Source organism: Ambystoma mexicanum, chromosome 2q (genome assembly GCF_040938575.1).
Source record: "Ambystoma mexicanum isolate Mex_15411 chromosome 2q, UKY_AmexF1_1, whole genome shotgun sequence".
NCBI classification, from domain to species: Eukaryota; Metazoa; Chordata; class Amphibia; order Caudata; family Ambystomatidae; genus Ambystoma; species Ambystoma mexicanum.
Window position 1 is genome coordinate 39,569,960 of NC_090924.1, and position 24,370 is coordinate 39,594,329.

Consider the following 24,370-nt stretch of genomic DNA (forward strand, 5'->3'; position numbering starts at 1 on the left):
CTCACAGCGTGGTCTCTGGTCTGCTATCAGCACGGCACAGCAGTCTGGTCTGGGTCTGACGGGTTCTGGATACAGCTCTGCTTTCGGGGTCTGGGTCTGACACAGGGTTCTAGCCAGAATCAAACAGCTCGCCCGGCTGTTGAATAGTTTGGTTAGGTTGCTGGATTCTGAGGCCTGCTGAGAAGGATTCAGCTTTTGGTTCAGGCCTCTCTGCTTCAAGTTCTGGAGTCTATCTGGAGTCTAAGTCCGGGATATGGTCGGGCAGCGTGCTGCGCAGAAAATCGATTAAAGAGTGGAACATGAATGTCCCTATCTGGGTCTCAGTGGTTCTTTTTATGTCTTTTGAAAGTGGGTGGGAAGGCTGACTTTCTATGCCCAAACCGCTAAGGATTCTGATAGGTTAAAGGATTTACTGTGACCTGACTGGAGAACGGATTAGTGAGTCAGGATCAGTCAGAGTGATGCTATGTTTATGGCTTGACTGAAGTCCCTCCCCTTAGCATTTACTTAGAAAAACAATTTTTCATAACCAAACATGCTTCCCAGATACACAAGTTGTTGAAATGACATGTACACATCACAGATGAATTAAGACAGGTCTCTGTTCAACCCTGATCTTTCTAAGAGCTTGGGTGCAGAAGTGACAACATTTTGCCTTTTGATGGGTTTCGCAATATTGTTTTTTCATAAAATCTGACACGGAGGTACACACCCTCTCTGGGCATATTACAGTAAGTTTTGAGGTCTCTAGCATAAACACAGATGTTACAATATTAATAATTACAGGTCTTGGCCTCAGAACATCCTACAGCGTCCAGCTTCGTCTCAAATTGTGGGTGCATTTTTCATATTAAGAATCCCCAAATTTCTGTCAGCTTGATATGATATTTTATAAGCAATTTAATAAAACATACATTTGCCTCCACTGCAGTACACCCATTTGTTTGTCCCCGCCCCTAGAAACTGGGCTTGGCTCAGAGGTCAAATGTCTTGCCTTCCCCCAGATCAGTGTTGACAGTTCACACCCACAATCAGCATACCCTATTCAGCTGAAGGAATCCTTTGTCTGTTTTTTCCTGCTAGCACGGCATCAGTCCAGGGTGCCACTCTCCATCTGATTAACAGAACCATGTGATTTCCTGTCTTCTTGCTGAGAATACTAAGTTTGAAGACTTCTCATGGACAAGCAAGCCTTTGAAGTCCCAGCTAACTCAGGTTCACTGGTTAGCTCCTGAAATACAAGTCTCCTGGCAGAATTTAGATCGCTGGCGCCGGTCAGTGGCGGGCACCGATATTGCACCCATTTTTGACAGCTGCCTTAAATGAATACATTTCAAAAAGGGGATTTCACTTGATAGCATATGATCCTTGCTAACATTGTATTGATGTGGATTCTGCAGTAGAGTAATGTAGAACACCCAACCAGAAGTTGGATTTTTTTTTTGGGTGCCCATGATTTTAGCATTTTTGACAATCAAGAAAATGAATTGTTGAACAGCTCTGTATTCCTTTGTCTGCTTTTGTTCTGTGGGCAGCCAAAGGATGGGACTGGCAATGGTCTCCTGTATCAACACTGACAGAGGCAAAAGAAGATGGCAGCCTGTCTATTAGGTTCTCAATTCACACTTTTTGGTGATTTCTGGCCAGCAGACTGCTTTCCGGCAGACATTATGATGTTTTCCTTGTGGGTAATCACAATGATGTTGTATGGCTTGGATGTGTGGGTTGAAACATATCAAGCCAGAGGAGCACCACATAGCCAGATGCTTTTGTGGATTAAACATGCTCCTAAATTTGGTCAGACAGTGATGCCACTGTTTTGCAGCTCATTCATAAATATGTCACTTGTGAAATCCCTTCCAAAAGTACACAGCGTGTAGTGTCAAAGAAACAAGTGTGGCAAGTATTGTTGGTGCAAATATAAAAAGAGAGGCAAATATATCACCAAATGCCGCTTTGGGTTTCCCTAAACCTGTTTCGGAAAAAGGACAAATAAACAACTTCATGGCTTCTGTTAGACACTGTTGGAAAGGCAAATCACCTAAGAACACACACTACATAAAAAGAACTGAAGCATCAAAGTACATCAACAATTACAATGCAATCATTGCACTCCTACGGAATGCAAACATAGATTGCAGTACAATGCAGACAATTCCACTGCAGTTGCATGGTATGCCACAGCCTACTTAACCAAAGCTGAGAAAACAGAGCTGAAGACCTCTAGAATGACATCTCATCTGACAAAACACTGTCACAAAAATTGTGCAGCTTTGGTATAAAAATGCTCTCCCATAGAGAATGTGGCTGCTACGAAGCCGCTGACGGTTTAACCGGCACCGCCTTGTATGGCAAATCTGAAAACATAGTGTTGCTAAGCCTTGGTCCTGCTGCATCCAGAAAAAGAGCTCTCAAATCGTACCAAGACATAGAAACAATAGCCAAAAAACTATCACAAGAGCAAGGGCATTTTGAAAAATAACTTATTGGACACATACTACCTAACAGGAGGACTGCTTTGTTAACCATGTGCCTATACCACATAGCCCAAAACATCTTATACAAAATAATATTAAACCAGATGAGAAAAAAAAGGTAAATACATAGTCAAAAGTTGTCTGGGCAGCCTGGTTAAACTTACCAAAATGCAGTCTGATTAATCATATGAAGCTATCATTGAAAACTCCTCAACATAGAGAACTGTACTACATGTCCAAACTACAACTTTTTAAACCATGGAAAAAAGAAGAATATTTATTGGACACCCACATCTCCAAAAAAGATGCTTTCAATGCAACTGAAAGCACTGTAACGGATAAACAGGGAGACTATTGGGAGCAGTCAACTTTCTCTTACAGGAAGCCACGAACCACTTGGACAGCCACTCATAGCAAAAGAGGCAGAATTAGCCATGACTGGTGTAGAAAACACCATGGGCCTCATTACGAGTTTGGAGGTAGCCATGCCCTTAAAAAGGACATGGCTACCTCCAAACTTGGGTCCGGGTCCGTGGTCCCTTAATGAGGAAATACCGGGCCATTCCGACTTTGGAGGGCCCGGTATTTCCCCATTCAGGGAACCCGGACCATCCCCATTCCCATTCGAGCCCCCATAGGGCTCAATGGCAATGGGGAGGGAGGTAACAACAGGCCAGTCAATAACAGGCCCGTGGTTAGCTCCCTGGTCCCCTCGCGGGACCCGCTAAGGATGTCTGGTAAAACCAGAAGTCCAGAGCGGGTCCCACAATGGGACCTCATAATAGGGCGGAATGGGTGTAATGGCGCCAGCACCTTTACCGGCGCCATTAAACCCATTTCGCCTGGTTCCTAATGAGGCCCCATATGTCAGTATGAGCAATGTGCAGAAAACTTTGCTCTACTAAAATCACATCTGAACAATGAGCAGCATAGCATTTCTGAGAAGTAACTAAAGAAATATTACATGGTATGCAGCACAAACCTAAAGTTGTACCTGTCAAAACTATAAACCTGTGCTCCTTTATGTAAGTGGTAAAGCTGGTTCAGGCAAAACATTCTTGATAAAAAATGATCAGCAACTGCCTCCAACAACTGTTGTTGTAACTGCCCCCACAGGTTTAGCTGCCTACGACATAGGTGGTGTTACTTTACACTGATTGCTACTCCTTCCAGTAGAGCACCAAAAATAATTAGCATATTACAAACTTTCAGCAGAAGCTGCAATGGAGCTATGTAGAGTTTTGAAACAAATGAAAATGCTCCTAATAGATGAGTTGAGCATGGTCTCCAACCTAATGTTGGCTTTAATTCACCTCAGATTGCAAGAGGTCCTTAAAACAAACTACGAAGAAATCTTTGGAGGAAAATACATTGTTTTCGGAGATCTTCTTCAATTAACAACAGCAAAAGGTGCACCTATATTTAAAACATTAGGACACAAACGGTGCCATAAAACACTCAGGAGCATAGGAAATGGAATTCTCTGGCAACATTTTCAATACAGAGAACTAACTGAAAAGATGCATCAGTCTGCAGACCTCACCTATGCCAACATTTTGAAAAGCATTTGCATTGTTGTGCTTTCTAAGGAATATCTTAAATAGCAGACGCATCCATAAGCTATACAGGCATAACACATGTCCTACTGATGTCATCGAACAATTAACATACAAAAATGTAAAATGTATGTCATTAATGCCAACCCTAGCAAGCTGTGCACAAATCAATGAAACAATGTTGAAAAAAGAAATGCAACCACTAGTGCAAATCTATTCCACAGAAAAACTGGACGTTCCCGGTATGACAATAACTATGTGTCAACAAGCCACAGCACGACTAAATACCTTAGAGGACTCTATCTCTAACACAGCTGGTTTGGAAATGTGTGTAAACTATAGAGTAATGCTAAAGCGTAACCTTGGCGTCAAACAAGGTTTAGTTAATGGAGCACTTGGTACAGTTGTTGGCTTTCAGACATACCCACCGGACAACAGCATTCAGTTTGTCAATATTCAGTTTGACAAACTTTCAGAAAATAAAAGGATAGGACGCTCAACAGCCAGATTCCTTAGTTTCAAAGACATGTAAGTACGCAGAGAGCAGTTTTCTCTGTCTCTAGCATATGCAGTCACTATTCATAAATCACAAGGACTAACCTTAGATCAAGCATTGATTGACATTGCCAGCACAGTCTTTAAAGAATGAATGAGTTACGTAGCACTGTCATACCTACGTACACTTGAAGGACTATTTCTAGTCAACTTTGATGCAAGTAAAATCAAAGCTGACATTCCTTGCATCGTAGAGTACAACAGACTGTGTGCACTCTACACAACCCATCTCAAAATGTACCCTGTTACTCAAAAAGAAAAAATGCGTAAAAGAAAACTAGAACAAACACAACTTATACATGATGTCCCAACAGTACCACCAAAGAAAATGAAAACAGCTATTACTCCATCAATTACCACAACCACAGAAGGATGTACTGAAAAGGCAAATGCATACACAACTGCACAAACAAAGAGAACTACCTCTTCAAAGAAACCACATGGATTTCCATTAAATGAATCAGACACAGAACTGTCTGGTCCATTCAAATTTTCCAATACAACTGATGTAAATTGCTATGCAAATGTAGCAATCAATTTTCTACTCCAATTGCCACCAATTGTTGAAAACATTTACTTAAACGGCACGGACCGTTATTAGCTCCCTGGTTCCTTAACGGGTCCCGCTAAGGGGAGGGGGGGCTGGTAAAATCCGCTGGCCATGGTGGGTTCCGCTAAGGGACCTTGTAATGTGGCGGCAGGGGGTTAACGTCACCGGCATCCTTACCGGTGCCGATAACCCCTTACCACCAGGGTCAGAATGACCCCCAGTGTCTCTGGAATAAGGCAAGAAATGGACTACTGTGCGGAAATGTTGAGATTCACCATAAACACACAAGAAGATTCACAAGAATGTCTAATGCACTTCTACAAGTACTGGAAAGAAAAATAAATACCTATAAATTAAATTGTTCAGATTTCATACATATGAAAACATACATGCACTCTCTGCAGCCATTTGGTACAGAAACAAGTCCCTAACAAGCGCTTTGTGTATGTATCTATACCTAACTGTGAATCCATTCCATTTAAGCAGCTTGTACAAAATGCAAACCCTGGCATATTATGTACTACTTGCAATTCCGACAATCGTTCCACCTTACAGATACAATCACATAGCCAATACATAATAGTGATGCTTTTACGATACAATGCAGATCGTACCAAAAACAACTGCAAGTTTAATAGCTTCATACATCGACAAGTATCACTTGGCAAGAAAACCTTCACAACATTAGGCATAATCTACCACACAGGAGCCACAACCAGTGCAGGTCACTATGCTGCAACAGTTAGAATACAACAATTGGTATTTTACTACAACCATTATACTGCAATATTACTTCCCATTAATCTACCAGCAAAAATGAAAGTTCTTCTGAGGAAACCCTTCAACACTTATTAAGTATAAACACCAAGCTATAAACATACCCTCAACAACTTTCAAACTACCAACAGTGCCTATAACCACAATGCCACATAGATATGCACCGTAAACATTACTGTAAGCAGTGCACACATCACTGAAACAGAGTATTCCACATAACAACAAATTATTGTGCAAGTATTTCTTTTAATCCTGCATGGATTTCTTTCCCCACAGACCCAATGATAACGTGAAAAAAAACAGGAACTGAGCAAATTGCACAGTACACTTGTTTAAAGCATAGTACTTGTGAAGTACTAATTATGAGGGTCCACAAAGTGCACAAATGTCTGCAATGCAACATTACAAAGTACTTACTTTAACATGTTATGTTTTCTTTTATCACAGACAATGAAACAACAATTTGTCCTGCATTTCCTCATACCACATTAGGCAAATCTGCTTTTGCCGCTTGAACAGTATTCTGCAGTGCATGCAAGAAAGATGCACAAGGCCTCAACACTAGATACAGTGAGGATACAAGTTTTGGTGTCGTACTTCTTTCTAATATGCAAATTGCATTCTATACACATATTTATACAATCCATATGGCACTGTCAAAAAGTTGCATGCATGGCTGTATTATGGTGTGGTGGCTGTAGCCAGGGTCTAGACTCTTGGGTGCATGGCCAGTGGCCACAACCACTGCAGCATAATACAGCTATGCATGCAAACATCTGCCCACTTACCACAACCCACACACATAACACAGCCACCTGACGCCATGACCACTTCAGTTGACATACTATTACATTACTTCCAGCCAATGGACAGACTCTTGTATGCATGGCTTCTGCACCCAAGACTCTACTAACTGACCGCAACCAATACAGACTAATACAATAAACTACCCAAAAATCTGCCCAGTGGCCACAACCCAAACACATAAAGCATCCAACTGAAGCCCTATCCACTTCTGTACAAATAGTATTCCAGTGCGTGCAACCAGTCAGCAAACTCTTGACTCCAATAAGCCAGCCATCAGAGACCCTGTCCACTTTTCTACACATACCATTACAGTACTTCAACCAGTGGGCACACTCTTGGACTCTTGAGTGCATCGCCTTTGGCCATGCACCCAAGACTCTAGTAGCTAGCCACAATCCCCACAGCATAATACAACAATGCACCCACCAATCAATACGCTGGCCACAACCCACACACATAAGCTAGCCACCTGAAGTCCTGTCCACTTCTATACACACAGCATTCCAGCACGGGCAACCACTCAGCACAGTCTTGAGTCCAATAAGCCAGCCGACTGAGGCCCTGTCCACCTTTCTACACATACCATTACAGTAATTCAACCAGTGGCCACACTCTTGGACTCTTGAGTGCATTGTTTCCGGCCATGACCCCAAGACTATAGTAGCTGGCCACAATGACCTCCCACTGCATACAGTGTCATACACCCAAAAATCTTGAGATAGTCCAACAAACCACCTGACACCCTGTATACTTTTGTACACATACTATTACACTACTTACAGCCAGTGGCCACACTCTTGGGTGCATGGCATCCAGCCATTCACCCACGAGTCTAGTAGCTGGTCACAATCACCACAGCATAATACAGCCATGCACCCAACAATCTATATACTGTGACAACCCACACACTTAAGCTAACCACATGAGGCCCTGTCCACTTCTCTGCACATATTATTCCAGTACATACAACCAGTCAGCACACTCTTGAATCCAATAAGCCAGCCACCTAAGACCCTGTGCACTTTTCTAGACATACTATTACAGTACTTCAATCAGTGGGCAGACTCTTGGACTCTTAGGTGCATGCACCCTAGAGTGTAGTAACTGGCCACAATTATCTCCCATTGCATAGACTATCATACACCCAATAATCTCAGGACAGTCCAACAATACTCCTGCCACACACCATGTCCACTTTTGTATACCTACAATTACACTACTTACAGCCAGTGGACAAACTGTTGGGTGCATTGCTTCCTATTCAATCCATATAAAACTCTCGAAATGTTGAGTACATGCCTGTATTGTACAGCAGTGGTTGGCCTAGACTCTTGGTTGCATGTCCTACAGCCTCCAGCCATGAACCCAAGAGTCTAGGCCCTGGCCACAACCACCGCAGCATAATACAGCCATGCATGCAAACATGTGCCCACTTACAAAAACCCATACACATAACACAACCGCCTGAGGCCCTATCCACTTCAGTTGACATACTATTACAGTACTTACAACCAAAGGACAGACGCTTGGATGCATACCCTCTGCACCCAATACTCTACTATCTGCCCACAACTAATACAGCATAATACAGTAAAGAACCCAAAAATCTGCACAGTGGCCACAACACAAACACATAAGGAATCCACCTGAGGCCCTGTCCACTTCTGTAGACTTAGTATTACAGTACGTGAAACCAGTCTGCACACTCTTGACTCTTGATTGCCTCAATGAAGCCTGCCTGCAGTCACCACATAAGCTACTCACCTGAGGACCTACCCACAAAGTGCTGCAGAGTACTTGGAACCATTCAAATTCCACTCCACTACCCTAAACCGCCTGCAGCCCTGTACACATCTCTACACATACTATTACAGTACTTCAACCTGTGGGCAGACTCTTGGGTGCAAGGCCTCTGGCAACCAAGACTCTAGTCGCTGGCCACAAACAACACAGCATAATAGAGCATATACAAACATCCTCATATCATCTACTTTCTGCTCCCAAACTCTAAAGAAGCCTGTCTGCTGTCACCACATAAGCTGCTCGCCCGAGACTGCTGTGGTGTTTGCGGATTCCGCGAACATAACACAATCTTCTTCCACCTAAACAAACACATCATAAGCACCACCTTTCACTCCCCCACCCTTTCCAGCCCCTCTTCCCAACACCAAATACCCCAAAACATGCTTTCCAGTCCTGTTTGCCAATGTGCTATCCGCGAATATCCACGGATACAATATGGAGGGCGTTTCAGAAAAATATGATGTTCATCACGCTTCCGTCCAGCCAATCAGCGGGCACATCATATGTCCGCCAACATCACAGGCCAATCAGAGTCCGGCCCGTGGAGGGAACATGGAAACGGGTCATTGTAGCAGAGCCAAATATCACACATTTTTTGGCACCTACATTTTGCCTATTTTTAAAAAAAACTCCTGGACAGATATTCACCAAATTTACAAAAACACGCTTTTGGGACCAAGCTGCCGCAAATTTGGTGAAAATCCATCCAGCAGTTTGGGCTGTAAGCGTGAACAAAAGTTTTTCAGTCAGTATATAATAAAAAAAAAATGTGGGACACCCCCTATAACTCTGCTCCTCCTGGACAAAACCTCACCAAACTTGACAAATAAATTCAGAGTGGGCTGTATACTTATTTTGCAAAGGTTAGTGAGGATTCATCCAGGTGGAACAAAGCTTTGAGCCACCCAAAAAGTGGTCTTCCTCTGGGTTTAGCAACTTAACCATGACTACTCAGCTGCTACCACAGGCTATGTAATATTATATATATATATATATATATATATATACATATATATATATATATATATATTTTCAGTGAAAAAACTTTGTTAAAAGGGACGTTATGGTTAAGTTGCGCTACTAAAAACCTATAAAATATAAGGAAATGCCATCTTCTTTAAAATAAACAGCATTACTGGAATCAATATTCTCATTATTACAGAAGAACATACCAGCTCTAAGCATGAAGGCACACATGCCTCGGTTGATTACACACCTAGGATAGTTTTGCTGAGGACAAAAAACTGAACTATGGTCCCATATTGCCCTAGGTACTAATCCAGAAAAAAATACTTTGGCATTTAGAAGGATGTTCATTACTGCTTGAACCAAGTGTTCCAAATCTGCCAACAAAGTAGGGGCACTGACATAGCCCAAATGGAAAAAAACCATAGTGCAAAACTACCACATGGGGACTGTTGATCCTGCCCATATCTTCACAAACTTGTACAATTCCCTGTACATTGCAATCAGGCACAGTGCTCCACACCGCCTCCAATCCTTTAACATCAAAATTCTTTGCAACATGCCTGCATTGAGCATACTGTTGTAAACCATGCACAAACATATCTCCGAACACCACCACCCTGACTTTCTCCACTTCTGCCATCTTCACTAGCCACAGTCTCTTTGAACACAAATCCACAACCTCAACATCTGATTGGCTGATCCCTACAGTCTTCTTTCCATGCTGGATTTGCTGGAAAACCCTGGATGTAGCACGTCCTGTCAGCAGACCGCATAACTCTTAGACAGCCCTTCTACCATTTCCACTTCATTCTCTGTGCCATTCCCTCAGTGGATACAGCAATGCAGGCACACAATACGGAGAACGTCCTCAGAACACCCCCATTTTGTTTATTTTCGAACATTTCAGGACACCGCAAGTGTTCTTAGAACACATTCAACTTGCCAGCGAACAATACGGACAACGTCCTCAGAACACCCCCATTTTCTTTATGTACGAACATTTCAGGACACCCAAGTGTTCTTAGAACACTTTCAGCTTGACAACAAACAATACAGACAACGTCTTCAGGACACCCCCTGAAAACATTCCAGGACCCCACAAGTCTTCTTAGAACACTTTCAACTTGACACCAAATCCATTTTGTTTATTTACGAACATTTCAAAACAGCCGCGTTGTCCGCAGAAAAATCGAACACAACAAAAGTGTCTAGCACATAAAAAAAACAGAACATACTCCCCCACCCTGCCCAAACACTCTTACACACCAACACACTCCACTAAATACAATTTTTAATCCAAGTTTCACCGCGCTGTCCGCGGTCGTCCGTGAATGCAAGATGGCGGGCGCCACAGAAAATCTGACGCGCTTCACGCGCCATGCCGTCCAATCAGCGAAAACTATGCATGTCCACGGACATCACGCAAGCCGCTCAGCCAATCAGGGCACTGTCCGCGGAGCGAACCGGGAAGTCCGTCCACGGAGCGAACGGAGATATCACTAATTTTTTTGCCTTACATTTTGGTCATTTTTAAAAAAGCTACTGGGCGGATTTACACCAAATTTGCAAAATCACGCTTTCTGGAACAAGCCCCCGCTCCTGCCGCAAATTTGCTGTAAATCCGTCCAGTGGTTTGGGCTGTAGGTGTGCGCAACGTTTTTTCCCATTATGTCTATGGGAAAAAACAAAAGTTTTGGGACCCCCCTATAACTTTGCCCCCCCTGGACCAAACCTCTCCAAACTTTGCAAACATAACTCACGCCACCACTGTGCACTGCTACGACTAACACCCAGGACATCAAAGATGACATCACAAATGTCACTGATGACATCACTGATGACATCACATGTGCGTTTACTTTTCATGAAAACTCTGTAGAAGGGATTCTTATTGTAATGTTGACAAAAAAGTTGTCATGGATCATTGGAATTAATATCATGAGCTAATTAGTGCATTAAGCAATGCATTGATATAAATAGTATTCTATTATGAAGTTCTATCCAGTATACTAAGCTACTCATGCAGAAACATAGGCAGTGTGTGCAGCATACATGATGAAGGTGCAATATTCATAATCTTGCCATGTTGAATAGTGAACTAATAACTGCTTTCTTATTAGAATTGTGCGTACTGTGAAACATGTAATAGGTAGCTAATAAAACCCACTTACTACATTATTGCATTACTGCACACAAAACACGAACAGACAACAACACATACAAATAGAGCATATACAGGGAAAGTGAAGTAAACAAAAAAACAGCAGTATTACCCAACAATGTTCATAACGTTACTGATTGGTACGTGCAATGTGTACTAAAATGAGCATATCCAGGGAAAGTACAGTAATAAAAAAACAACAGAACTATTATACACTGTTGATAACCGTACTAATCATCTTCATATATAGAGAGCATTGTTGTCTTCCAAGTCTGTGTTTTCCCTTTTGTACATGTTTCATATGGTTTGAGTGGACCGTAAGTGAATTACTGTAAGAACATATTTGAAGTATAAGTCTACAAATATAATACTTTGTACAACAGTATAGTGAATTTTTAGTTACTGACTGTTACTGGCCTAGATATTTCAGTAAAGGAAAAAAGAGGGAGCCAGACATGTGATGTCATCAGTGATGTCATCAATGACATTTGTGATGTCATCTTTGATGTTCTGGGTGTTAGTCTTAGCAGTGCACGGTGGTGGCGCGAGTTATGGTTGGTTAGCTTACCATAACTTACAAATTTCAGGGGGTTTTCGGTTTTACTTGGAACCATAACGTCCCTTTAACAAAGTGTTTTTACTGAATTTTATAGGTTTTTAGTAGCGCAACTTAACCATAATATCCCTGACTTTATATACATGTAACATAGAACATACTGAAACCCCAGCTAGTGATTTTGATGTCCGCGGCCAGCAACACTACCCAAAAACTCAGGGGGTGTCTTGAATTTTTATATTGTGCCATATGAACAGTGCACAAGTTCAAAACCAGCACACAAACACATTTTATGTAGTAATAAATAAAAATAGAACCTATATATCTAACACATCAACCATCCATTTAAATACCATATGTACTAAATGGAATATACCAAAATAAAAAAAAGATAGCCTTCAACATAATTACCTCACAGAAACTGCAGAACTAGGAACAACAGCAGATCTACAGACGAGTAAGAACACAACTTACCAGAAGCTAGTAAGTGTACTTTATTTTTCTTATATATTTCAAAAATGTCTGTATTAGATACAATAAAAGTAATACATATTTTTTTCTCACAGAAATATCCAGTACTTGAGGAGAATTTCCCACGTGAGGACATGTCTGAAGATAGTGATACTAATGGTAGAAACTTCTCTATATAACCAAATTAATGAGCATTACTTTATGTACACTTAACATATTATATATAAATATATATATTTTTTTTAACAGACCATACACACATTGAAAATAGTACACCAAAAGATACATTGGATAAGACTCTCCAGCGCATGGAAGAAAAAATGGACATGCTCATGGCAAATTTCAACCATTTGAAGAACTTTGTAGAGGACCACATAAAAGGAAAAATGAAATATCATTGTCCCACATGTAACTGTCCCCCCTCTCCATATCCCAGTGAATTATCCCCAAACCCTTTCCACGAACAAAAATGTTTTGATGAGACTTCCATCCCTTCATCTCCTCCTATCCATACTCTTGAAACCCCCAATTCCCCTGTGTTTGTATCAGCTTCTGCTTCCCCTTCTCTTTCATAAAATGTACATCAATATATAATAAAACAAAAAGATTATGCGTCTTAATTCAGTACTTTTTTTTTTTTTTTTTTTTTAAAGGCAGTTAGGATGTCCGAGGACAGTGCGGGTGCCCGGAATGTCTGTAATTAACCAAAATGGGGGTGTCCTAAGGACACTATACCTGTCCGTACTGTTCGCAGGCAAGTTACAAATGTCCTAAGAACACACTCTGTGTCCGGGATGTCTGTAAAACCCAAAATGGAGGTGCCCTAAGGACACTATACCTGTCTGTACTGTTTGCAGGCAAGTTGAAATTGTTCTAAGAATACACACGGTGTCCGGGATGTCCGTAATTGAACGAAAATGTAGGTGTCCTAAGGACACTATACCTGTCCGTACTGTTTGCAGGCAAGTTGAAACTGTTCTAAGAACACACTCCGTGTCCAGAATGTCCATGAACCCAAAATGGAGGTGTCCTAAGGACACTATACCTGTCCGTACTGTTCGCAGGCAAGTTGAAACTGTTCTAAGAACACATAGGTGACCGGGATGTCCTTAAAACCCAAAATGGAGGTGTCCTAAGGACACTATACCTGTCCGTACTGTTCGCAGACAAGTTAAAACTGTTTTAAGAACCCATAGGTGACCGGGATGTCCTTAAAACCCAAAATGGGGGTGTCCTAAGGACACTATACCTGTCTGTACTGTTTGCAAGTAACATAGAACCGTTCTTAGAACACACTCGGTGTCAGGGATTTTCGCAATTAACCAAAATGGAGGTGTCCTAAGGACATTATACCTGTCTGTATTGTTCGTAGGCAAATGGGAAATGTACTAAGAACACAATCGGTGTCTGGATTGTCCGCATATATGTAAAGTGGGGGTTATCTAAGGACACTTTACCTGTCCATGCTGCCTAAAAAACATCTGCGCACATGCGCACCACATCCGTAACTTTTCCGAACATCGCGCCTATCCGTAACTGTTTGCGTCACTTGTGTTGCACTTTTAATTAATTTCAGGACCTGAACACTGTCCCTAGAACACCCCCGCACATGCGCATAACCATTCCTGTTCATTTGATGTCCTGCGGACACCAATTCCCTTCGCGGACATGTTCGCAACGCCATCATGTGACTGCACCCACACTGATCATATGTTAATTGCAGACACTGTCCGTGTTCCTGAACATATTTAAAGTGCATTTTCAGGCTCTCCACAGTATTTTATAGTAAACATTCACCATAGCACATATCCCAGACAATCACCCTGATTCTCTACATAATTTCTTGAACTTTTTTGAGCCTTTTTGGGATGTTCGATCTGTCTGCGGATGGCACGGGTGTCCGCGGAGCACGCATACGAACCCCTATAAAAGGCCACACCCCAGAGCTCATCCTCATTGTGCTTTTGGCTATTTGACAAAGCATTGTCTACTTTGGCTGGTATTTTGCTGCCAATCTTCAGATTTTTCTAAAACCTGATGGCATCCATGGCTCCTCTACTGCCACCTGGTGCTACATCTGCTTCAGCACCACTCCCACCCCCTCCACCACCACCACCTCCCCAAGGGCCTAAAGAGGGGAACAGGCATGAGGATGCAGAGGAGGATGAAGAGGATGATGAGGATGAGGTAGTGGAAGTCCCTACTACCAGCACTCGCCGTGAGTCTTGGATGTGGTGGTTATTTACCATTAATGGTAACGTACCCAAGGCGCGTGCAAACAAAGTCACCTGCAAACAGTGCAACATGGTGCTGAGTCGCAGGAGACTTGGTTTGTACAGCTTTGGTAAGACTACTATGAAGCGACATCTAAAGTTGTTCCACGGTGGGGCCGTTCGCAAGGTTGTACCTTGTGAGGAGCATAGTAGGTTGAGTTCTTCTAATTCATCCTCCGTTTCCGCTCCTCTCACCACAAGAGACACTCCTGTGGGAGAGTGCATCCCTCCATCTGACTCACATGCCATTCACAATGCTGATGACCCTTACCTTTCGAGGGTCACAGTTTTGTGTATATACAGTACTCTGCAGGGGGGAGAGATTTCAAAGTGATTTCAAGACTGCGGTCTCGCAGCATGAGAAGACCTGCCCACTACCTAAGTAAGGCTCACCCTACATTTTCCTCTCTCCACTTGCCCTTTCTTATACCCAAGGTTGGTGTACCCCTGTTCCCTCCTCTCCTAGTGTGTCGTGTACAAAAAACCCAAAAAATATAAAACAACAAAAATCAACAAAAAAAGGCTCTTTATAGAGATTCGTTTCACAGTCAAAAAATAGAAGTTGCAAATAAATTGAGCAGGCTCCTGTTTATTTTTTTTAGAAGTCTGCGGACAGTTCACGAACATCAAAAATTTTGGGGTGCAGCTCTATCAAAATTATTGCACTTTTCTCTGGGAGGAAGAGCCTTTTGGTGGTGTTTTTTGTATTTGAAAAAACTTGAAATAATCAACACCTACTGCAAAAAAGATGGCTGTAATTCCACAAAAGGACGCAATTTTGTACATTTCTCAGAAAAATCTGATTACCAGCATAAGTAAGATGGACTCCATCTCTACGAAAAATGTATGTGCTACGAAACAAAATATTTTCATTGTGAAAAGAGGACACGCCAATATCTCTTAGAAAGGCACAAACAGCCTTATTAACATTGCGCCTTGCTTTCTCCATTTGTGGACCAAATGAAGAAGAACGCAGCCACATTTTGTCTCTTCACGATACGAGACAATATTACTTGGGAATTCGGAAACATGTCCATGACCTTCGCAAGTCCTTCTTTCATCACAAATTGCAAAGAAATTCCTGACACATGTCCTAAACTGTTCCCTCCACAATGAATTATAATTATGTCTGGATGATGCTCTGTCTGCAAACTAGTACAGAGAGGTAGCAAGTCTACCGACTGCATTCCGCGCACTCCATGCCAGTGCACTTCTACATGAGGGAATCCAAGATCTGCAGCTACTCCACAGTGTTGTGCATGTACCTCCAACCAATGTAGCCATGAGTCGCCCAAATTCCACACAATCTGTTTTCTGAAACACAAAGCCATAGCTAACTGTTCTTCCCTCAGGAAAAAGACTTTCTTACATACTCTCTCTTTAAAGGACACACCCACTAAACTTTACTAACCAATCAATTACTCTGCTCACTATCATTGGCATGCCTCTTCACCCCAAAATCCCTGTATGTAATACGCGATGTCTGCGGACTACTGCCATGTCCGCAGACATATCGTAACTTGGACAGTCCTTCTACCATTTCCACATCACTCTCTGTACATTCCCTCATTGGATAGAGCTAACCAGTCACACAACCATCCACCAATCACATCCACAACCTCTATATCTAACTCCATCACCAGAGTTCAGCCCTACAAATGTACTGTTGATCACACAGAGTATAAGTCTCATATCATTGGAAAGCACCTACTACAAAAATTGCTCTACAAGTCTCCAAGATTTCTACTTGCAGCTGCATGCATATCCACATGCATGAATACAAAGTACAGGTATGCATATTTTCTGCACACTACATGTACAACTCTTATACATGCATATAAACAGAGTAACTACCACTTAAACTGTATAACCTATAAAATGAACTTACTGGGCCTCATTCCGAGGTTGGTGCTAGTCATGGCGCTGTTAGCGCCATGACTAGCACCATTACCGGTACCGTGTCCGCCCTCGTTCAATGATGATTTACCGGTCTAGTCCGACCTTTGGGGGACCGGTAAGGCCCATTGAAAATGTCAATCCTCATTCCCATTTGAGCCCCTATATGGCTCAATGGGAATGGGGAGGGTGCTAATAACGGTACCGTAAATTACGGTACCGTTATTAGCTCTGAAGTCCCTTTGCGGGTCCCGTCCTTAATGCCTGCTAAAACCAGGCATTAAGGAAGGACCCGCAAAGGGACCTCGGAATAGGGTGCAAAGGGATTACCGGCACCAGTGTCATTACCGGTGCCCGGTATCCCTTTGCGCCCGGGTCATAATGACCCCCACTGTCATTTTTCCCATCTGATATAATCAACTGTCACTTCCAAACCTGTCTGCTACCTAATTTATTTTTTACACACAGACCTATCTAAAAAATTATAATATTAGAAGATGTGAGAAATAACAATATAATAGTGGAAAAACACTTAGCAGTGTATTATAAAATGATACATAGCCAGTAAAAGGTCATGCATCTTCATACACTAACACACATACACACTATAATTGAAAAGCTCCCAGCTGCAATAACTCCAATACCTGTAAATCACATCCTTCTGCTTTATTACTCACACCTTCACAAATGCATACATTCCATGCTTTTCTATACAGTTTCTGCCATTTACCTAATAAAAATTGCAAAAGAAATATATCATTATTTCTTCTTTCTCCTAACATCCTATAACACAGCTTTAAAAAAAAACAAGTGAGATTCATACACTTACTTTTGTACTCATTTGCAAAGCATGTTGAACTAACATATTGTTAATGAAATATGAAGGCTGAACATAGTCAAATGAAACTGCATGCATACACTATGTTCAGATATCAAACAAGAATACTACTACAAATACATGAATATGAATCTCTCAATTAACATCACTGCTATAAGCACACAGAATTACTAACTTCTTTCTTTTACAATTGCAGTGAAGACCGCTCTCCTGGAAAACAACAACATCTGTACTACAAACACCAACTACAAAGAAACCTGTTCATTCCACAAAAAAAGAGTAAGTACATTATTACCATACTTTCTATGTCTAGCCTTTAGATCCCTCCACAATCTTGCTTTTCCTTATCTCTCCTCTCTCCTCTCTTTCTACAGTCCCTCCCACTCCCTTCACTCTGCTGGCCACTTTCTTCTCACTGTTTCTCCTTCCCATTATACCACTCCCCATTTCCGCTCCTTTCATCTCCTAGCCCCCCTGCACTGGAACTCCTTACCTCTCTCACTCCTCTCTATTTCTACCTTTTCCTCATTCTAAACTTCACTCAAATCTCTCCTTCTCCATTCCCCAACATGAAACCCCTCCCACCTTCTTCACCCTCCCCTCTTGCCTTATCTCCTTAATCATCTCCCTCCCCTTCCCTCTCCACCATTCTCACCTTTAAGCCCATCCGTTTCCCTCCTCCTCCGCTTCCCCACCCTTCCCTCTCACTTCCACTGCACACTCACCTCTTCCCTTCACTTTAACTGGTCTACTTGCTGTTTTCTTGGTCTGATTGTCAATTTTAAATTGTTTCCACTGTTACTGTTATAATTTAACTTGTTATATTTATCATCTTGTTATTAAAATATATCACTCAAACACACTGTGCGAGTGATTCATGTAATCTGTGCACCAAAAAAACAAACCTTTGTGTACCATTCGAACCACAAATCACCATTTATTAAACAGGGATTAGCACGCAGAATGGCACCCAATCTCCGTTTTTCAGAGCACAAATAACATAACTCAGCCCCTAGAATATTACAAAACAAAGAATAGTTTTAATTTTATAACATTTGATTTACTATTAGTGCTTATCCTCACCACTAGCTCACGTTTTACTATCATCTGAACTGCAGTATAGTAACACACACATAGACGAGTAGCCTTCCCAACTAATTGTAGCTGCCCAATGCAAAATCACACACCACCAGATACACCTTTACAATCATACTCAAAAACTCATGCATACAGCACACATACATTGCACAACAGCCCAACCCATGCCTTCTATTTTTTTGTTTCAACAGACCCCACAGAATGCCTACCAGAAAACAAGTCTGTAGAAAACAACGCAGAAATAGAGCAAATGAAAATAAAAATGTCCAAAATAAGCATCCATCTCTAGTAGAGTTTGTACAAAAAGTTCAAATAAAACAGCTAATACAGTCATTTAGCAAAACTAAACAATCTTCCAGTACAGAAACTTTGCCTCCTCTATCAAAATTTAAAAGAAAACAGAAAATGATTAACAGAAATACAGGTACCACTACTGCTAAAACTGGTCCTATAAATCTTGATATAGCAGGAAGTAACCATACCAAAAAAAGTATATTAACAAAAATGTTCCGCCACATAGTCCTTCAGAATCGTATACAATCAGGAGACAAATCATGCACAACTCTTAAAACCTACAGTAGAAAATTAATCTTAGAAACTTTGATAGACAGTGCAATCCTTCTCAAAAGAAAGTTATTTATTTTTGTTTTAAACAGAATGAAACCACTAACAAAACTAACTACTAAATTACAAAAAAAAGCTTCTCAATAAATGGAATGTCAACAAAAATAACTTCTTAAATATCTGTGGAGGTGAATGGAGTCACACCACAAGCACAGAACCATATTTCAATGAAGAAGCATAGAAACAAAATCAAACAAACAAAATTGCCATCATAGCAGTGGAGGAGGTTATGAAAAACGTAATAATACCATAATGGAACAAGAAATACTGCTTACAAAAATATTTCCAAAGAACTCAGAATCAATTCTCCATTTGACTGAACCAGAACGTCCAGTATACAAATGGCCATGCAAGTCAATGTGTAATATTACCAAAAAATCTTTCAAATCTTTACGCCAGTTACTCAATCAATATGTGATTGGCAAAGACAAAATCAAAATATAACTGCTGCAAAATATGGATACTTGTCCAGTGCGCAAATACACAGGAATGCAAGGACATTCATTGGCCTGCATTTCAAGACCTATTAGCAAAAGCAGCTTCCATCATATCAAAATGATATCAACACATCAATCAACTATAAGAAATATAGTCTATAAACTGTTCTATGCTAAAAGTCCTGCTTTAGCACTAGCCAATTTAAATAACAATCTTCTACATGGTACAGCCAAAGACCTACTCGAAGAAATCAACCATATCCAGAGCAAATATTTTGGAAGTGAAAACCACTTACAAAATGCAATAGCTTTACAACAGACTAGCAACAATTCTGCACATGGCAACCTTCAACTACACACATACAATAAAGAAATACTAAAATTCAAAAGTACATCCGCTTAAATACCAAACCATGTGTGTGTGTGTGTTGCCGCAGAACTTTTTATAAAAATAACACAAAAACTATAGACATAACATACAAAACAGAAGGCAATGAAGATTCCAAATGGTTTGAATCAGCTCTCTACCTTATAGCAGAAAACAAATACGAAATAACTGACCCCTTAACAGTTTGCAGTTACTGCACTACAAAACTTGACAACAATGAAACTCTTTCACGTGATATCACAAATTATTTGGAATTATTCCCTCTACCAAAACCCCTGCAACAACTCAATTTATATGAGAGCATCATAATTCAAACAGTACACCCATTCCAAACAATAATACACCTTCAACCAAAACCAGCAAAATTACCTCCCTCTGAATTGGTGAAAGGCATTCGCCGCAAAGTAGTATAACTCAGTATCTTTTGTAGCACCAATAGCACGAGACATTCGTTTGGGTGAACTGGGTCAAGAACATCATAATTTTTTTATAAATGGCCAACCTCTTGGCTGGCCCTCTCTTCCGGAAGCTCCAGCTCTGAATAATATGCTGAGTGCGATGAATACTGCTTTGATGTCCATAGCAAGACTATACGAAGTACTTGAATGAAATGTCCAAACTGAAATGTTGATCCAGTTATTAAAAAACAGTGCTCAATCCGACATCATGCACAAATCATCTGTAACACAATCCCAACAGATGGCTAATGAGACAGTCAAAGGGCCCAACTTGCAGCCCGTTCTAGCAAGTAGTCAGGAACAAGTTGATCATACCAAAAATCCATCTAATAACTCTGTGAAGAGTGGGGCTCTGAAGGATTTATTACATCACAAAGCTGTGGATGCCAGAGACATGTCATCCAACAGCGTGGCTGCCCCTAGCATGGTGAAAGTTCTACCATCATCACCAGTCATTTGTGCTGAAAAAGACAGGGCAATCTTAGCTGCAAAACTATGAAAGTGAATATTTTCACTTCTCTGGGAATGCAGGCACCGCTACAAAGCCAACAGCAGGTGACCACAATTAAGCGGAGGAACACTAAGAAGCCACTGATAAAGAAATTAGTGGCCAAAAAAAATCTAGCTATCAAAGCTAGCTTTACAGTTTCATACTCCTTTCGGTCTATATCCCCCAACTCCATTACCACATCAGTTTCAACAGGGGGTAGCCTAGAAAAAAACCAAGGAATCAACTGATTCCCTGTAATGTCTTGAATCCCATGGTTATTTTCAAAAGCAGACAATCAATCAAAAATATCAAGCTTAACGCCATACATACTTACTGCATCTTTGGGCATGCAAGGCCTCTTAGGACTGGAAGACCTAGAGGACTCTGGGAGAGAACCAGTTTCAAGAGACGTTTTCATTTGAAGGGCATGATTCAATTCCATTCCTCTGAGTCTAAGCTCTTGATGCTTTGTTTCAGTTTGAGCTTGGATTCTTTTAAATTCTAACTCCACTCTCATCTTTTCAAGTGAGACAAATTCAGGACATAGGTTTGGACCTAATGGGGTCCCTGTGGTCAAGGGTTGAGGCCTATGTTCAGGTAGAGGTAAGAAAGGGCCTACATTCTGAGACTCTTCTGACTCATCTAACTCATCTACAATATTAGAGCTGGGCTCTGACATATTATCATCCTCATCAACATTTTCCACATTTGCTGCAGGTGTGGGGTTTCAGACCCACTCCTCAGACTTTGGTATTCTAAAAATCTTTTCTATCAATTCAACCTTTTTGCCTTTTACTGTGAGATTCCTATCTTTACACATATCTCTCAATTGATCAACAGTTAAAGTCACTAGGGCCTCCTGTGTGTAGATTTCCATATCAGTCATGATAAAACAATTGCTTTACTAGTGTTGCTTTGTGTTAGGAGGATTATTTGAACAAAAGTAAAAGTAGCACTCTAAATGTAACAAGTATAATGTATCCTCACCGCTGTACACCAGTGTTAGGCAGAATGCAGAATCACCTGTAGTACCCTTGGCGACCACTACAGGCAATCAGTTCTACAAGTGTAAGCACAATTTCACCTTTGGTACAAGTCTGTACTACACAGTAAAGTGGTAGCGATGGCTGAGCAGCCAGACTTATCTCAAGAGTTTAAGTGAGCAGTAGAATTAGTTGCCCAAAAGACCAACTAATACAGTGATTCAAGTAGACACTTACTCAAGGTTTCTTGGTAAAAGAATATACATTCATTTACTCAGTCAGTTAGAAAACATTACTCTAGCATAAGCAGCTCAATATCACACACTAATACACCACAAAAATCCGGTAAGTAAATGAACAAGTTTAGCTCCAAAATGAAGTGGGAGCAAAATGGCACTTCAGATACTTAATAAAGGAGGGAAAAGACAAGGTTATAAGAATAGGCAGCCCAAATACATTCATAGGCAGGGCAAAGGGTTTCAGTTAAATACAACCAGCAATTCTTCTCAATAGGCCTGGGCCAAAGTCAATGGTTCAGTGTCTTTTGCATAGGATGGCACAGTTCTGGTATATAATGGTTAAGTCTTTGCCACAGATTTCTAAAGGATTTGGCTAGACGAAATGTTGGACGAATGTTAAGGGAAGGACAGGCCTTTGAAGTTGAGGAGTTTCACGCACTTTCTTGATGGCCGAAAAGATTTCTGGACCGCATTTGCACAGTACCTTGTCAATGAAGAAAGCTGTAGTTGAGGAAGTTGTTCCTGGCAGTTCGAGCAGATCTCGCTGTTCCTGAGTTTCAGTCGTGGGGACAAGAAGGAGGATGTCGGGAGGTTCCTGCACTGCCAAGGGAAGAGGCCAAAATTGGTAGCAAGATGTTGGTTTAAGGTGTGAGTGCCTTGAACTCCACAAGCTGGTTTCCTTCCCTCTGGCTATCTGGTTTTCAACAGCACTCGGTCAGATGGGGACGGTGTTGTTATGTAAAGCAGTAACACAGGCGGAGACAGTGATGTCGTTCAAGTCCTATATTCACTACGCTGGTAACGACCCCCGGCGGGAGGCTGCACAACTGTCCTCTTGAACTCCTTCCCTCACTCTGCTGCAACATAGAACCTTTGAGTCATACAGGATCTATGTTCCTCAGTAACTAACAGTGATGGAATTCTGGTCAAACTAATGCAATGTTAAAGCACACAACATTCAAGCCATACTGAACATTTTATGAAGTGATACCTTTCATGACAATACCTACCCTAACACCTACTCTCCTTAAACATAAACAAGAACTAATGTGACAAATGACATTTCTTATGTTAAGGTAGAATAATAAAATGGCAGTATCCTAACCCGCCTTGAACACACTTTTGAAGTTGTACCTATTTCAGGCAACTATATATATATATATATACAATTTGCAAAATGCTAACTTGAACCATCCACTTATATGTGTGCTGTGTATTTAACCACCAGGATGTCCACAAACTTAAGTCCACCAAATTCCTTGTATCATACAGTCTCGTTGGTCGACTTGAAGAGAGCCACTCTCTCTTTATTCCAAATGCCACCTGCCTTGACTAATACCGAAGAGTTTAAATCCTTCACCACTTGTTTAGGCTAAGAAAACATTGAGGCTCCTTTGCGAACCTTGGTGGGAAGTTTGATCTTAATCCAATCACCCTCTTCAATTTTGAGTTCTCTACAGCAGTTCTTTTGATCATATCGCTCTTTGGATCTGACACCTGATTCAAGCATTTTCCTTCTCACTGTTTCCAGATCCACTCCAACCATTTTTGACTTGCCCATCCAACCCGGACACAAATGAGAATCGGGCTTTCTACCTCTCAACATCTCAAACGGGGTTAAACCCGTGACACTGTGAGGGGATATCCTATACTGGAACGTCCGTTCCATCACTGTCCTTACCCAATCCCCACCAGTAGCTACCGCGAGTCTAATAGCTTCCATAAGAGTCCTGTTAAAGCGTTCTAAACACCCATTACTTTGGGGATGATATAAGGAAGTGTTGACTTGTTCTATCCCATGCCTATCCAAGAAATATCTGAACTCCAGGTGGCTTGTGAGTTGGTTGTTCCCAGCAAACTCAAGGGAAGAAAATAACCTTGAAGGGCTTCTCTGTCGTCTGGGTTTCAGGCAATTCAGACCTGCAGCAGGGCTTCACAGTCATCCAGGATTTGCAGCAGTCTTC